The sequence below is a fragment of the Ovis aries genome, chromosome 23, assembly GCF_016772045.2.
Source record: "Ovis aries strain OAR_USU_Benz2616 breed Rambouillet chromosome 23, ARS-UI_Ramb_v3.0, whole genome shotgun sequence".
NCBI lineage: Eukaryota > Metazoa > Chordata > Mammalia > Artiodactyla > Bovidae > Ovis > Ovis aries.
In genome coordinates this window covers 5,171,741-5,188,588 of record NC_056076.1, presented here as the reverse complement: position 1 = coordinate 5,188,588, position 16,848 = coordinate 5,171,741, and the positions used below count along the sequence as shown (strand labels likewise).

At 38.8% G+C, this 16,848-nt stretch overlaps 1 non-coding gene across 1 annotated transcript; it reads right to left on the bottom strand.

The window, feature by feature from the left end:
• Nucleotides 1-930: 930 nt before the first annotated feature.
• TRNAF-GAA (transfer RNA phenylalanine (anticodon GAA)) lies at nt 931-1,002 on the bottom strand. Its single transcript has one exon. It is a non-coding gene; the product is annotated as a tRNA-Phe (tRNA).
• Nucleotides 1,003-16,848: the final 15,846 nt, after the last annotated feature.

Sequence of the window (16,848 nt, the reverse complement as noted above, 5' to 3'; positions counted from 1 at the left end):
TTTGGCTTCAGTAAGTAAAACCTATCCAAGAAATATATTTCCTTGGGCTATTAAAATATTATCCTGCTAGATAATACAAGGCAAATACAGTACGTACTGATTATCTTGTCATCAGAATGCCTCATTATGTCTTTCTCTTAATGAGGACCTTATTTGTGAGATTGCTGAGCTGTGAAATACATTCTAATTAATTTTGGAATATTAATTGGTTTTAAATATTCTATACTTATAACAAGAAGAATACAGTTCTTTATTCAGCATAATCGAGTCCATGTTGCAAGCGATTTATAGTAGTGTGTTGGCTGGCCACAGGCTATACACATGGAGCATCCAAAATTAAAATGACAATACAGGTAATTGAGAAACTCCGTTTTATATACCAAATTAAGTTTTAATTGGAATCTCTGTTTTTCTCAAAATTGTCTGCAGCATATGGTAAATCATTTTGAAGCAAGTTTCTATTAAAGGTTGTTAAATCATTCATGCTTGCATACTTTGAAAGATTAGTTTAAATGTCAAGTCTATCATATCTCTCTCCCCCATATAGATTTTTTTCTGTGATCATGTATCATGGAGCCTCTTACTGGTAAGCTCACAGTTGTTATTAAACCCAATATTCCCTTATTCTCGGACATTCCTGAGGGGGACTCAATCACTACCTTCACGTCCCAGCATCATAATATCAACATATTCAGCTGACATTAGGCATAATGGTAAACTTGAAAAAAATGCAGACACAAATAAGCAGTATACACGAACAATGAGCTTTTAGTAAGTAAACACTGGTTGAAGTGAAGTGAAGTGAAGTGAAGTGGCTCAGTCGTGTCTGACGCTTTGTGACCCCGTGGACTATAGCCCACCAGGTCCCTCCGTCCATGGGATTCTCTAAGAATACTGGAGTGGGTTGCCATTTCCTTCTCCAGGGGAATCTTCCCAACCCAGGGATCGAACCTGGGTCTTCCACATTTCAGGCAGACACTTTAACCTCTGAGCTACCAGGGAAGCCAAACACTGGTTAGTAAATTAAACTATACTGCCGCTCAGTGTAGTTTAGTCACTAGGTCATGTCTGACTCTTTGTGACCTCATGGACTGTAGCCTGCCAGGCTCATCTGTCCATGGGATTCTCCAGGCAAGAATACTGGAGTGGGTTGCCATTTCCTCCTCAAGAGAATCTTCCTGACTCAGGGATCAAACCTGCGTCTCCTGCATTGGCAGTCAGATTCTTTACCACTAGCAGCACCTGGGAAGCCCAAAACTAAGCTAAAGTGAATGTAAAAAATGTCCTAAATTTTTTTGATCGGATGCAAATCCACATGGAGGTGTTGTAACCTATGAGAGATTTAAGATAGCATTACTGAACAAGGAGACACATTTTTTGTAATACACTTTATTTCAAGAACTTGCTTTATGAAAGTATAAATATACACCAAAATTCAATACCTCTGACCTTACACATTTCCTTTAGTCTTCAGCAAAGTCTCTTCCCCAACTAGCATGAATAAATATAGAGATGGAAGTAATTTTCATTGAAAAAAAAGTCACTAAATGGTATGTTTACTTTCCCAAAAGAACAAAAGTTCAGTGACCACCCTGACACCAATGAGAATTACCACATAAACCTTACTGATCTTTAACAAACATAATTATTGAAAGCTTTAAGAGCAGATGGTGGCATTTATAGGTTACATATTAAGGATAATCTCTACACACTGCACATCCCAAATCTCACATTTGTTTGGGAAACAAAAGATTTCCATTGTTTCAGCTTTCTAGGCCTTTCCTCCTTATACCTGATGTTTACCAGTTTCTTCCTGAAGTTATCCTTCCACCTCTTCAGAGAAGATTATTACAAGATGCTACTACCATTTTGATTAAACGTGTAAACCTTGATCTCTGCAAATAAAAGACTTTTAAAAAGTAATGATCTGAAATCCAAAAGAATGAACAGATGCTTTTCTTATAAAATTAAACTGATTTTTAGGATAATGACAAATGCTCTCAGATAGTTGCATTTTGTGAGTTTAAAAAAATGCAAATAATATCAGGTCTACTGACTTTTCTTGAGAAATCTATTAACAACCAAAATGGAACAAGGATCAGTGAGTGATTGACTAGGTAGGAACTCATGCAGATGGCATCAATGAAACACTGAGTCGAAATCTGCCCTGAGTCACACATCAGTTTTTAGGGCTCATTTCAATGACAAATTTGCAGCCTTTTCATCACAAGATTTAATTTTTCCTATCATACATATTTTTATGTTCTCTTCATATTTATATACCTGTATATTAAAAAAAAAGTCTCTTCGGGTGGACCACTTGAAACTATCACAGCACTGTTAATTGGCTATACTCCAATACAAAATAAAAAGTTTTAAAAAATATTCTTCTGAAAGCAAGCTTTATAGCTGCACCAGTGTTTGTGATGTGGATAAAAGAAGTGTGTTTGGCCATAATAAGTGTCAATAATACCAATAGAAATCTATAAAGTAATCATAACACAGTGGCATCACCAAGAGCAGGAAACCACTTCTGGCCTCACGTCAAGTGGCCTCTGCAACAAAATGACAAACTAAGCTGCTGCAATCATGCCACTCAGCCTGATGGTACAGGCTAATATTTATTGTATACACTGTGTACAGTATCAAACCAAATTATCATTTTATTGAAGTAAAATATTAGTGCACTGCAGTCTGGCAAAAATAGTGGAGATTCAATATATATATGGTTCTCTTAATCTTTCTCTCTTCAGTGGCTGAGAAAGACATGCAATTCAGGTTGATAGATTTCAAGTACCAGTTATTTTGAATTGATAATATAGATAGAATGCACTGCATCTTCAGGATGGGTAGCAAGCACATTCATATCTCTTTGTAATATCCAAATAATGGTTCATGTCCTCTGTATATCTCCAGAATAGAGGATTTGCTCAGTCCAAAGGGGCAAGACAGACATATACCGTAAAGCAAGAGCAATGTCTCAACTCCATCTTGGCTGCTGTAACAAAACACTGCAGAGTGGGTGGCAGAAGTTTATTTCTCATACTTCTGGAGGCTGGAAGGCCAAGATCAGAGCATCAGCATGGCCAGCTTCTGGTGAGAGTCCCTTTCTAGGGATCTGATTGTTGTTTCCTCGCCTGGGGGAGGAGCTAGGGAGTACTGTGAGGTGCCTTTTATTGTGAAAGTGCTGCACTCAATATGCCAGCAAATTTGGAAAACTCAGCAGTGGCCACAGGACTGGAAAAGGTCAGTTTTCATTCCAATTCCAAAGAAAGGCAATGCCAAAGAGTGTTCAAACTACCGCACAATTGCACTCATCTCACATGCTAGTAAGGTAATGCTCAAAATTCTCCAAGCCAGGCTTCAGGAGTACGTGAACCATGAACTCCCTGATGGTCCAGCTGGTTTTAGAAAAGGCAGAGGAACCAGAGATCAAATTGCCAACATCCACTGGATCATGGAAAAAGCAAGAGAGTTCCAGAAAAACATCTATTTCTGCTTTATTGACTATGCCAAAGCCTTTGATTGCGTGGATCACAATAAACTGTAGAAAATTCTGAAAGAGATGGGAATACCAGACCACCAAACCTGCCTCTTGAGAAATCTGTATGCAGGTCAGGAAGCAACAGTTAGAACTGGACATGGAACAAAAGACTGGTTCCAAATAGGAAAAGGAGTACATCAAGGCTGTATATTGTCACCCTGCTTATTTAACTTCTATGCAGAGTACATCATGAGAAATGCTGGACTGGAAGAAACACAAGCTGGAATCAAGATTGCCGGGAGAAATATCAATAACCTCAGATATGCAGATGATACCACCCTTATGGCGGAAAGTGAACAGGAGCTAAAAAGCCTCTTGATGAAAGTGAATCTTGATGAAAGTGAAAGAAGAGAGTGAAAAAGTTGGCTGAAAGCTCAACATTCAGAAAACGATAATCATGGCATCTGGTCCCATCACTTCATAGGAAATAGATGGGGAAACAGTGGAAACAGTGTCAGACTTTATTTTTGGGGGCTCCAAAATCACTGCAGATGGTGATTGCAGCCATGAAATTAAAAGATGCTTACTCTTTGGAAGGAAAGTTATGACCAACCTAGATAGCATATTCAAAAGCAGAGACATTACTTTGCCAACAAAGGTCCGTCTAGTCAAGGCTATGGTTTTTCCTGTGGTCATGTATGGATGTGAAGGTTGGACTGTGAAGAAAGCTGAGTGCCAAAGAATTGATGCTTTAGAACCGTGGTGTTGGAGAAGACTCTTGAGAGTCCCTTGAACTGCAAGGAGATCCAAACAGTCCATTCTGAAGGGGATCAACTCTGGGATTTCTTTGGAAGGAATGATGCTAAAGCTGAAGCTCCAGTACTTTGGACACCTCATGCGAACAGTTGATCATTGGAAAAGACTCTGATGCTGGGAAGGATTGGGGGCAGGAGGAGAAGGGGACGACTGAGGATGCGATGGCTGGATGGCATCACGGACTAGATGGACGTGAGTCTGAGTGAACTCCGGGAGATGGTGATGGACAGGGAGGCCTGACGTGCTGCGATCATGGGGTCGCAAAGAGTCGGACACGGCTGAGTGACTGAACTGAACTGAACCATTAAAAAAATTAAAGTGTAGTTAATCTACAATGTTGTGTTAGCTTCAGGTGCACAACAAAGTGTCTGACTATAACCATCTTGGAACTGATTTGTGGTTTTATTGGCTTTTTAAATTGCAGATACTTGGCTTTTGAATATTCATAATATACAATCATGTAAATCATAGAACAGAGTTTCTAATAAATTCAATCAGAATAAATAGAAAGAGTTTTTGCTAATCTTTGAAAACAGGAAATCTTTGTCACACTTAAACATGCTCAGCTTTATGGATGAAAACTATTGTCTTTATGACATGCCTGCATCTCACCTTACCTACAGCAGTAGCATGACCACACTCGAAGAGTAAACCTTTGTCATGTCTCCTTAAAGTATTGTTGTCTTCCTACACACGTTGGATCAAAATAAAGCTCATTTGAAGTTGAAATGGAAATTGTTGAAATGCACACAGTGGGGGCTAAGCTATCAGAGTTAACATGGTTTTGTTAATAGTTATAAATACAGTTTGTCCTTTAAATCATTTCATTAAAAATACAGAAAAGAGTAAAAAAATATTGTGAGGTCACCACACAATTTGTAGTAGATTCTGCATTTTTCACTTCTTGAAATATAGTCACATATGTGATTCAGTATTTCTCAATTTGAGATATAAATTTCTCCTTTAATTTTTGAAATAGTAAACAATCAAAATACAGTCAAGACATTTAATTTTTTGAAAGCAAAGAATTATGGTGGATTATATATCAACATTTTATTTTAAATAGATTCATTTGAACATCAGTGAAGATGCTTGTAAGATTGTTTTCTACTCCAAACTTCATTTCTTTGTTGCCTTTCTTTAGAAAATCCATGTTTCCAAGATCACTCTAAGTGAAAAACTGAAAGAGATATTCTTCTATATTAAAATAATTGCTGTTTTGCATTTTTGGTTTCCTGGTTTTGGTTAAATATTTCAAGCTAAACATTTTTATTCCTTTTTCCTTAAATTTTCAAGTTTAATCACTATTTTTAAAAATTAACTATGTTATCCTTCATATAAATTCTTAAACTAATTCAGTGCCAATTTATTTTCTTGTATGGAGAAATTGGAAGGACTGTGATTCAACAAAATAAAAAACTAATTACATAGTAAAAATAAATATTTTTTCTTTCTCCATGTGATTTCTCAAAGTTTTCTTAAGACTTTGGCACCTGTGACAAAGGAACTACCATAGTCAAAATATCAACTGCCATGCTTAACATATTGTAAGTGTGGGTTATGGAGAGATTTAGATAAAAGGGCTGTGATTATGTGAGAGCATGGTTGTGAGAAAGGAGTAAATACCTGAGTACCAAACATTCAACCTGATGACAAAAGATAAGGAATGTAGGATTAAGAATTCAAGGCCTTAATGATAAGCATTATTTAATGTCCAGTTCTTCCCATGTTAATCTGAGTCTTCGAGTATTTTGATTACTTGAGTTTTCTGTGGCCTAATCGTTAAACTGTTTTTGCTTGGTAGATTTTTGCTTTACATCTATCTATGAAAAAGAGACTGTTAGTTCTGAAAAATAATGGAGCTATGAATGTGAGATGTGATGAAAAATTGTGCCAACATTTTAAATCAGATGTTATATAAAGTGTATGTAGTAATTTTTTAAAAGTATTTGAGGCTTATATAGAAAAAAAATTACTCTAAAAAAATCATACAAGTCTGAATATAAAGTAGAAGGGATATATTTATCAGTCAAAATTTGTTGTATTTCCTATAGAGTATTAAAGCATCATTTATAACTGAACATTAAAAGAGGAAATAATATTCATGATATGTATCAATATCTGTCTAAACCTGTTTATAATAGAAAAGAACTGTATAAAATATTCTATCTCATCAATTTCAAAAATAATATAGAAATTGAAAAATTGTATTTAGAATGATTCTGGCAGGTGAGAGGCCACATTGACTAGTGATAGCTTAAATGTGCCTGCTGCATTGTTTGAGTCGTGTCCAGCTCTTTGCGACCCACCTGCCAGGCTCCTCTGCCCATGAGATTCTCCACGCAAGAACACTTGAGTGGGTTGCCATGCCCTCCTCCAGGGGACCTTCCCGATTCAGGGATCAAACCCACATCTGCTGCACCAGCAGGTGGGTTCTTTATTGCCAGTGCCACCTGAGAAGCCTCCTTCTAAGGAAGGCCCCTAGAGTTTAGATAGAAAAATAAAATGTATCACCATCACTGTCCACGTCTATGCTTATAAATCCTGTCAGTGAAAACAATGACACAATGAACACACTCTCCTAAGTTACCGTCAATGTCTTGAACATACCATTAAGGAAAATCTCTAATAGTAATGTCCCATATTTATCTTGTTTTATACTCTGAAGTTTCAAGAAACTGCATATGTAATACTATGGTAATTGTGACCAATAATTTAGAAGTAGCAAGCATTATTATTATTTTCTTATTCTTACTACAGTTACAATTTGGGGGGTATGATATGTGAAAGTTTAGATTAAGTACAGCACCTGCCATGATTCAGGTCAAAGATTAACTCTATTAGCCATCTGGATTCAACATCATAGTTAAATACAAACAGACGCATCTTCTTACCTCTAGCTAAGAGCTTTTCTTTTCTTGCCATCTGAATTAGCAAAGAATGTTAAAATGAAAGTAAGAAGTTCATGTTAGGACTTCTCAGTATCGCCACCAGGTTAAAGGAAGCATTTCTAGGACCCAATGGTCTCTAATATTCTTCTCAATAAATGATAACAGGATAGTCATATGTAACAATTCACACTTCCGTATGGAAACCTAATGATAGTCTAAATAGAACTATCGTGCATATGTATATATTTTAATTTCAGTGTAGTAATTGAAAATTACTTAAAATTAGCTTAACAGAATCACTTTTTCTGCACATACACACCCTCTTGGATAGACTACTAACTACTGTTGGGTTGGTCAAAACATATTCGTTTTCCCCTACCTAACATTTTATGGAAAAATAGAACTTATATTTTGACCAACCCAGTATTTTTGTCCTAACAGCAGTGGCTATGTTCCCTTTACATTAGATATAGCATAACAGTAAAGATCAGTAATGCATGTCTCAGGACAATACATGTTTTCTCAAAATACTTAAATGAATATTCAACATTTATCCTATGAACATTTATAGGTAACATTTCAAATAACAATAATCTTGTTCTTGCTGTGCAAATGATCCATGTAGTCTTCATTACTACTTGGAAAAATATTCTATATTTATTCTGTGGTTGGAAAATATATCATTCTTCAATAATCCCAGGGAGCATGCTTCTACGTTAGAGCTAAATTGATTTAGTCAAATCTTCTCTAAGGACAGATGGATAAAATAACCATGCCTGAGATTAAGTAATAGCTTCTTCAGTCTAGACAGCAAAATGAGAATAAATGACCCGAACATCAAAGGAGCTGGTCCAGCAGGTGATTCAATAACAACTATTTGAAAACTCTAGGACATTTTTCTATTTACATATAAGAAAGAATACATACTGAAAATATTTTAAGGTGGCCACTTTCTGTATTTCTAGGAAGAAAGTACTGTAGCCAGTCTGTATGGTGGAGCTGTATTTTTTATTTCCTACACATTTGCTCGAGCTTATTTAGTGGCCTCAGCAAAATACTCTCCTTGGAAAGGTTTTAAAAATCTATCTAATAAAAATAAATAATATATAGAGGTTTTTGGCAATCCATATTCTACAGTGGCTCAGTGGTAAAGAATTCGCCTGCTAATGCAGGAGACACAAGAGACGCGAGTTCGATCTCTAGGTTGGGAAGATCCCTGGAGTAAGAAATGGCAACCCACTCCAGTATTCTTGCAAGGAAAATTCCAGAAACCTGGCAGACTGTGGTCTATGAGGCTGCAAAGAGTTGGACACAACTGAGCGACTGAGCACGCACACACGCTTATTCTTCAAACAACATTTTAAGGCTGTTTTAGTTGCCCATTAGAACAGAAAAGCTCCACCATTTTCTTGGACTTTTTCTAATGCTTCTTGAATTCTAACACAACAAATTTGTATATTCACTAGGCTTCATAGCATCTTGAATTGCTAATTTTGCTAGTTTTACTAGTTCATATGACCATTAAAATGTAAAAAAATGAGTCAGCTTATATGTAATAATGGCCAACAAATTTTAATCTTATAATATAAAACATATTATATGCCCTGCAACTCCTTGGTATTTGAAGACAAGACATGCTGCTTGGCTTATATCAGACCATGAATATTAGTTAGTATTGCCACCTGCATTTATATTCCAATCTCTCATGTAAACTGCCTCCCTTAAAGCATCTTCACTTAAGATTTAAATAATTTGGGCATATATTCATTATTCTTCTAAAAAAATTCTTCTTGGCACTGCTTTTCAAGGCCATGTGCTTTTCCCATTCTTAGTTTTAAAATCTTGGAGGTGCTTTTCATGCTATCGTCCACATCTGGCCTTCTCACCCTTCCATACTACAACATCACTTGGATCATGCTTTTTGATTGGAAAGCATTTTCAATTTGCTCCTTTCAAAATTTTGGTGGGTCAGGAAGGACAAGTGCATTCAATATCAATTCCAAAAGAAAAAAATGTTATTAAGAAGCTATTATGACACAGACACTATTTAAGTTCCCAGACAACGAAAATAAGAATCAAGTCTGTGGATCACTGTAAGGTACCGAGCTTATCCCCTTGGCTGTGGATCGTGTCTTCTTTCTAATTCTTCTTCATGTCCCTGTTAGACAACCTTGACAAAATACAATGGCTTAAAGATCTAAAATCATCCCTGGTGGCCATGTAAGAGTTCTCCCGCATCAGCTTGGAATATGGCTCATCTCTCTCAATTTTTTTAACAGCATTTGTAACTCCTAAGGGTGGCTCAGTGGTTAAAAAAAAAAAAAAAGAAAGAAAGAAAGAAAGAAAAAGAAAATCCTCTTGCCAAAGCTGGTGATGCAGGTTCGATCCCTGGTTGGGAAGATCCCCTGGAGAAGGAAAGAACAACCGACTCCAGTATTCTTGTCTGGGAAATCCCATGGACAGAGGAGCCTGGTGGGCGACAGTCCATGGTGTTGTGAAATAGACAGACACAACTTAGCTACTGAGCATGCACGCACCTAACTCTTAAACTCCGCTCTGATCAGGTGGACCTGCCCAGTATCTTTCATCCAATCTGTGTTCATTTCATCATTTTCCTCTCACTAATGTTGTTTCTTTTTTCCTGGAATTGTATAAAATCCTACAAATTATTTAATAATGTGACCCTCTCCACCAACTCTAGAGCAGAATGCTGTTTAATCCGTCTTAACTCTTTACGGTAGGGAATTTGACATAGTTTAGCACTTACTTCTTCTCCAATCATTACATATGTTTTAGTTCTGCCTCTTGAGCTAGATTATAAACCTGTGAATATTGGGGCCTTATGGATGAGTCCTCATGTCTACCAGACACTTAGAATGTGATTTCAAGTCTGCAGATATTTGCAGGATAAGCATTTGATCTTTCCAGACATCAAGGATAATGACTTAGTCCAAAGAGGAGCTGCCATAGAGGGGGTTTCATGGTAATCTGGGGATTTCGGTGTGTCTAGAGACCTAGTATATGCTGTACACCTCCTCTATGTAGTAGTCCTCAGATTATGCTCACTTTCCGCAGGTATTTTTGTCCTTCAGCCTAGCCAATCACAGCAAGACCACTCCCACAAAGAACTGACTATGAACTTGGCAGTAACTCCTCTTCCTCCAGCTAATCCAGGAGTTAAATCTGAATTCCAGAACCATGTGACTCATTCACATCTCCTGTTGGTGCTGTTGTGGTATGTTTTCAAATGTAGCAAATGAAAGTGGCCTTAGGACATATACATATGCCTAGGGCATTCTTTCGGAGAAGGCAGTGGCACCCCACTCCAGTACTCTTGCCTGGAAAATTCCGTGGATGGAGGAGCCTGGTAGGCTGCAGTCCCTGGGGTTGCTGAGGGTCAGACATGACTGAGCGACTTCACTTTCACTTTTCACTTTCACGAATTAAGAGAAGGAAATGGCAACCCACTCCAGTGTTCTTGCCTGGAGAACCTCAGGGATGGCGGAGCCTGGTGGGCTGCCATCTATGGGGTCGCACAGAGTCGGACACGACTGAAGCAACTTAGCAGCAGCAGCAGCAGCAGCAGCAAGGCATTCTCATTCAAATAATAATTTTTTGAAGTATGGGAAAAGAAATAGATTTACATTTCTGTAAATTTGGCTTAACATAAGCACACAGGCATATTTGTATTTTTCCCGTCCATAACAATCACACCTGGTTGTACCAGTTATACTCAGAAAAAGACTAGAAACGACAGTGGCAGTTAAAAATTGGTGTTAGTGCACTTCCAGTTTTTACTTCTCATAGTCTTTTGTACCAACCTCAAGCATTTTGACTTCTAGATGAGTTTCTTATTACCTACAATTCATTGTAATATACATAAAGAACATTAGTGTTGATAGAGTTTATAAAGATAAAGATATCTCATTTTTTTGTCTTTGATTAAAGAATTTGTAAGATTTTTCTCTCTTAAAATGCATCTCTTTTATCTAACAAAAATGCATGGTTTACATAAGGTAAGTTTGAATGCTATGAAAATAAATTACTAGGATTTAGGTACTTTTCCAGGGCTTCCCAGGTGGCTCAGTGGTAAAGAATTCACCCGCCAAGCAGAAGACATACTCCAGTATGCTTGCCTGGGAAATCCCCTGGACTGAGAAGCCTGGTGGGCTACAGTTCATGGGGTCAAAAAATTCGGACACGACTTATTGAGTAAACAACAACAACAAATGCCATTTCTTTCAGAAATAAATGTGTTACTGAACTATGTGGAAAAAGCTGAAAGAGCTCTTCTTTTAGGCTAGGGAGCCAAAAGTTAATGTCACTGAGTAAAAAAAAAAAAACAAGAGAAGCTGGAGCTGTATCAGAATTAATATAAGGACTCTCCTCACTGGGCAGCTTCTTAAATTGAAAGTTCTCAGGTCACCATGGTTAATGAATGTTATTTACAGGAAGTAATTTAAGTACCAACTTAACTTCCACATCATGCAGAACTGTGCCTTGACCTACAAAGGTAATAAATAAGAGTTGTCTAGATCCATAATAGAAAGTAGGGTTGCAGTGTGTGTCCTGTGAACTCATGGAAGGCACTGGTAGATGAGTAATTATTTCTTCCCCAGTGAACAAGAGGATGCCAGCCAGGAAAACCCACTCAGAAAGAAAAATAACGTTTTGGGGTGCTCTGCGGCTGGTTCTATGAGATGTGTTAACCAAGCTGAAAGTACATTCAGGTGAACGTGACAGCTGAACAGCTGGTTCAGATGTGAGACGTATATTAACTAGCTCAAGGTTTGAGCGGTAAGAAATCAGTTTGATTTTACCGTCAGGTTAATGAGGGTGCTTCTTGCTTTGGGGTGTTGTTGAGGAGCAGTGATCACTGGCCAGTGACGTCTAAGGAAAAGAGAAAGAAGAAGTAAATAAACAGGTGGAAAGGGGATGCGTTTCCACGTCCAACTTTTAATGTGGGAATAATTAATGTGCTTCCACTAACTCTCCCAGAACTTGACATCTACGTGGCAGCAAGAAGTGGAACATGGCGATTGACAACCCTCATGTTGTCTGAAGTGATAACGCACAGATAAACTCCATGGATTCCATAAGCAGAGTTCAATATTTACATAGAGGTTATATGGAATTTTCTAAGCCTCTCAAAAATTGATTCGTGGTCACCTCAGAGTGACTGCAAATATGCTCAATGAGTTAGTTTTTTAAATAATTGAATTGAATTCTTTATCTTGCATACAGTGTAACCTAGAATAATTTTTCTCTTTTGTCCAATAAGTAACTCTCACTCACTGTTAACATCTCAAAACTCTTCAAGCATCATCTCTCCTACAAAATCTTGCCTCTCACTTCCTCAGCTTCCTCAACAGACGAAGGCAGCTTCCCACCTCCTCTACGTCTTTGCAGGAAAGATCTTCTCTATCTCCTGTCTTCTAGCAAAATTTATCAATGTCATGCAGTGAATTTGCTTGCTTTCTCTCTCTCTCTCTCTTTTTGCAATGCTGTGTAGCACATGGGTCTTACTTCCCCAGCCAGCGATAAAACCTGTCCCCCTGCATGGGAGCATGGAGTCTTAACCTCTGGACTGCCAGGAAGTTCCTGTTTCCTCTTCTCGATGAGGACTTTTCCTTGCAAGCCTGCTCCACTAGTACTGGTGGGAGAAACTTTGTGCTTAGCAGAGGAAATGATTTTTTTAATTGATGAAGAAAACTTCATCATTTCCTTTTATTCACATTTTCTCAACATCTTGAATTTAAACTTCCCAACTCCAATTTTCGACTTCATCAGCAGTCATATTCCCGGGGATGTGGCGCGTGTGTGTGCATGTGTTTGTGAACCACAGGGACCCTTCCCTGTGTCTGTGACTGGAAGTCAAGGGAGTCAGTCCACCAACTAATATTTCTGAGTGCATAACATGAAACATGAATAGTTGAGCTATTGTATCCTAGTTTTTTCATTTGCTAAGTATATAACCCTGGGAAGCCACTAACCTGCTCTAAATGTTCATTCCTTCATCTTCAAACAAGTGAGGAAAACAATGCCCAGCACAAAGAATTACCATAACCTTAAGTAAGAGATGGAGAAGGCAATGGCACCCCACTCCAGTACTCTTGCCTAGAAAATCCCATGGACGGAGGAGCCTGGAAGGCTGCAGTCCATGGGGTCGCTGAGGGTTGGACACGACTGAGCGACTTCACTTTCACTTTTCACTTTCATGCATTGGAGAAGGAAATGGTAACCCACTCCAGTGTTCTTGCCTGGAGAATCCCAGGGACGGGGGAGCCTGGTGGGCTGCTGTCTATGGGGTAGCCCAGAGTCGGACATGACTGAAGTGACTTAGTAGTAGTAGTAGTAGTAAGTAAGAGAAATTTGGTGAAAATTCTTTATAAAATGAATCACTCTATTAAAATGAGGATTTTTTTTCAGGTGCATGCCTTTAGACTTACTCTCATCAGTAATATCACTGCATTGCAATTAGCATTTTCATTGGTATATCACCTATTATAACGAGAACTTTTCAAGGCAAAGACTTTGCTTCTCTAATATTGCAGGGGTATATGGCACATGGTGATTCAGTCGCTAAGTCATGTTTGACTCTTGGGACCCCGTGGACTGTAGCCCTCCAGGCTCCTTTGTCCATGGAATTTTCCAAGCAAGGGCATTGGATTGGGTTGCTATTCCCTTCTCCAGGGGATCTTCCTGACCCAGGGATCAGACCTGCATCTCCTGTATTCCAAGTGGGTCTCCTATATTGCGGCAGACACTTTCCCACTGAGCCACCAGGGAAACCCATATGATACTTAGTAAGTAACAAATATTTACTGATTAACACAGGGGTCTCTGAACTCAGAGATCTAAAGCCTGATGGTTTGAGGTTGAGCTGATATAATAACAATAGAAATAAAGTATGCAGTAAATGTAATGCACTTGAATAGCCTGAAACCATGCCTCCCTGCCACCCCAGTCCTTAGAAAACTGGTCCCTGGTGCCAAGAAGTTTGCGGATCATTAGATAACAGATCCACCCAAGAATAAAGAGAAAGAAAATTAAAGCATCCTTTGAACACACAGATGCCCATTAACTGTGAAAGCATAGTTGTGTGATCCCTGTCACCTGGGAAGATCACCTTGCAAGTAACATCTATTTAATTCCCCATCTACTTGATTTAATTATATTCAGCTATATTATTTGTGGCTCATTAAAGTATATTTAATTAGTTTCACAAGTTAATTATTATAGTAGTTTTAATTACCCCCTTCCAATTTGCAGTGCCAGTTGTTACATTTTATGTCAAATATGGAAGCAACTTTGAGGATGGTCACACTAGATGAATTAAAAAAAAAAAAAAAGAAAGAAATTTCACAAAGTAAACTCCACCCATTGAATGATTTAGTAACAGCTGGGGAAACAGTTGTAAAGAGGACATGAAGTGAGACTTGACTAGAAAGAGGTGTTACAAGAAACCTGAGAAGTAACAGAAGTCTGAGCTTATAAGGAATGATTAAAGAAGTAGGTAGTCTTGAGTATCAGAGAAGGTGATGGCACCCCACTCCAGTACACTTGCCTGGAAAATCCCATGGACAGAGGAGCCTGGTAGGCTGCGGTCCACAGGGTCGCAAAGAGTCAGACACGACTGAGCGACTTCCCTTTCACTTTTCACTTTCATGCATTGGAGAAGGAAATGGCAACCCACTTCAGTGTTCTTGCCTGGAGAATCCCAGAGGCAGGGGAGCCTGGTGGGCTGCCGTCTATGGGGTCACACAGAGTCAGACACGACTGAAGTGACTTAGCAGTAGCAGTCTTGAATATGTGAATCAAAGGCTCTTTCTACAGTTTAAGGCAAGGAATATTATGAAAGGATGGAGGAGACAAATCCTGAAATTGGTGAAAATCTGTAGATTAAATAAACCCTTGTAAATTCATCCCCTGATATTTGAGACTACACTGCACTTTTTACTCAAACATTTGAAACTCTGAGCTCCAATTGTTGTTCTTGGCCTCAGTTACCTATATATGCACCCACATACTGATTCTATTAAGTGCATAATTATTTAACATGTACCATATGTAAGGGACTGTGCTTTCAATATGTGAAGAATAAAACAATAGAGAAGAACATCCTGTTCCAGGATGGATAAATTTGCACACTTATCAGAACGGGAAGCAGCAAGAAGACATGTTGGTCAGACACTCAAGACAGAGGTGAGGACTAATGCTTCTGCCATGCAGCCTGGCATGTGACATCCTAGTTCAGCAACCAAAGGTCATTCCCCGCATTGGAATGAAAGAGTCCTAACCACTGGACCACCAAGGAAGTCCCTCTCTCATCATTTTAATTCCTTTCATTCAAGAATCCAATTTCAGAGAGATTCAGGTTGGCACCTGTCCATCACTGAACACCTCCATCCCTGGTACCTCCAGCCACTGCACAAAGGAAATGTTCATTTCATGAAGGCACATCAGCCAGGTAATCCTCGAAGAAACGGAAATAGATTCTGAGTAGGCAAAACCATCAACATTTATCACAATGACATTTATCATTATTCATGTCAAGTGAAATAAGCCAGATAGAGAAAGACAAATGCTGTATGATCTCACTTGTATGTATGTGGAATCTGAAAAAGTCACACTCAAAAAAGCAGAATGTAGAATGAGGATTAGGTGGAAATGGGGACATGTAGGTCAAGGGTATAAATTTATGAATACTATCTGGAAGTATAATGTAGATCATGGTGACAATAGTTGGGGCTTCCCTGGTGGCTCAAATAGTGAAGAATCTGCCTGCACTGCAGGAGACCCAGATTTGATCCTTGGTTCAGGAAGATCCCTTGCAGAAGGAAATGGTTACTTACTCCAGTATTCTTGCCTGGAAAGTTGCATTGACAGAGGAGCCTGGTGGGCCACAGTCCTTGGAGTCACAAAGACTTGGATATTCTCTTTATAATGGTCTCATCATAACAACCACCACAAAATGGTAATTATATCAGGTGTAGAATGTGTTAACTAACTTTACTGTGATGAACATTGTCCAACATACATATGTATCATCAAACTGTATAGATTGATGCCATGTAACTTGTCAATACCGCAATAAAGCTGGGAAAGAAATCAGAATGGTTGGAGAAGTTTCCTCCATATTTTCTGTAGCTTCTCCCAGATAAGTGTGTATGATGCACGTGTCCTTACTTGTTTAACAGATTGAAACCCCACCCCACCCCGCTATGCTCCCGTCAAATGGAAGATGTTAACTATGTGATGACCGCCAGCACATAGCTCTGGGACTCCTGGAGCCTAAGGACTGAGAATGTCAACCCTTGTAACATCAGCCTGTTACCTTCCCATCAGCCAATCAGAGAACTCTGTACAACTCACAGCATACACCGTGATGCCCCCACCCCCTCACCTGGCCTTTAAAAGTGCTTTGCTTGAGACCTTTTGGGGAGCTTGAGGTCTTTCAGAGCATGTCCACCTGTCTTGTGTCTTTCGTGGCCCTGAAATAAACTTTTCTCTGTTCCAATGCTGATGTTTCAGTTTGTTTGGCCTCACTGTGGGGTGAACAGGGGAACTGACTCTAACAAAGATACAGACGGGTCCAGGAAATGGAGCTTGGCTGAGACATGTACATCTGCACAGCTCAGGCGAGCTCTTCTTGCT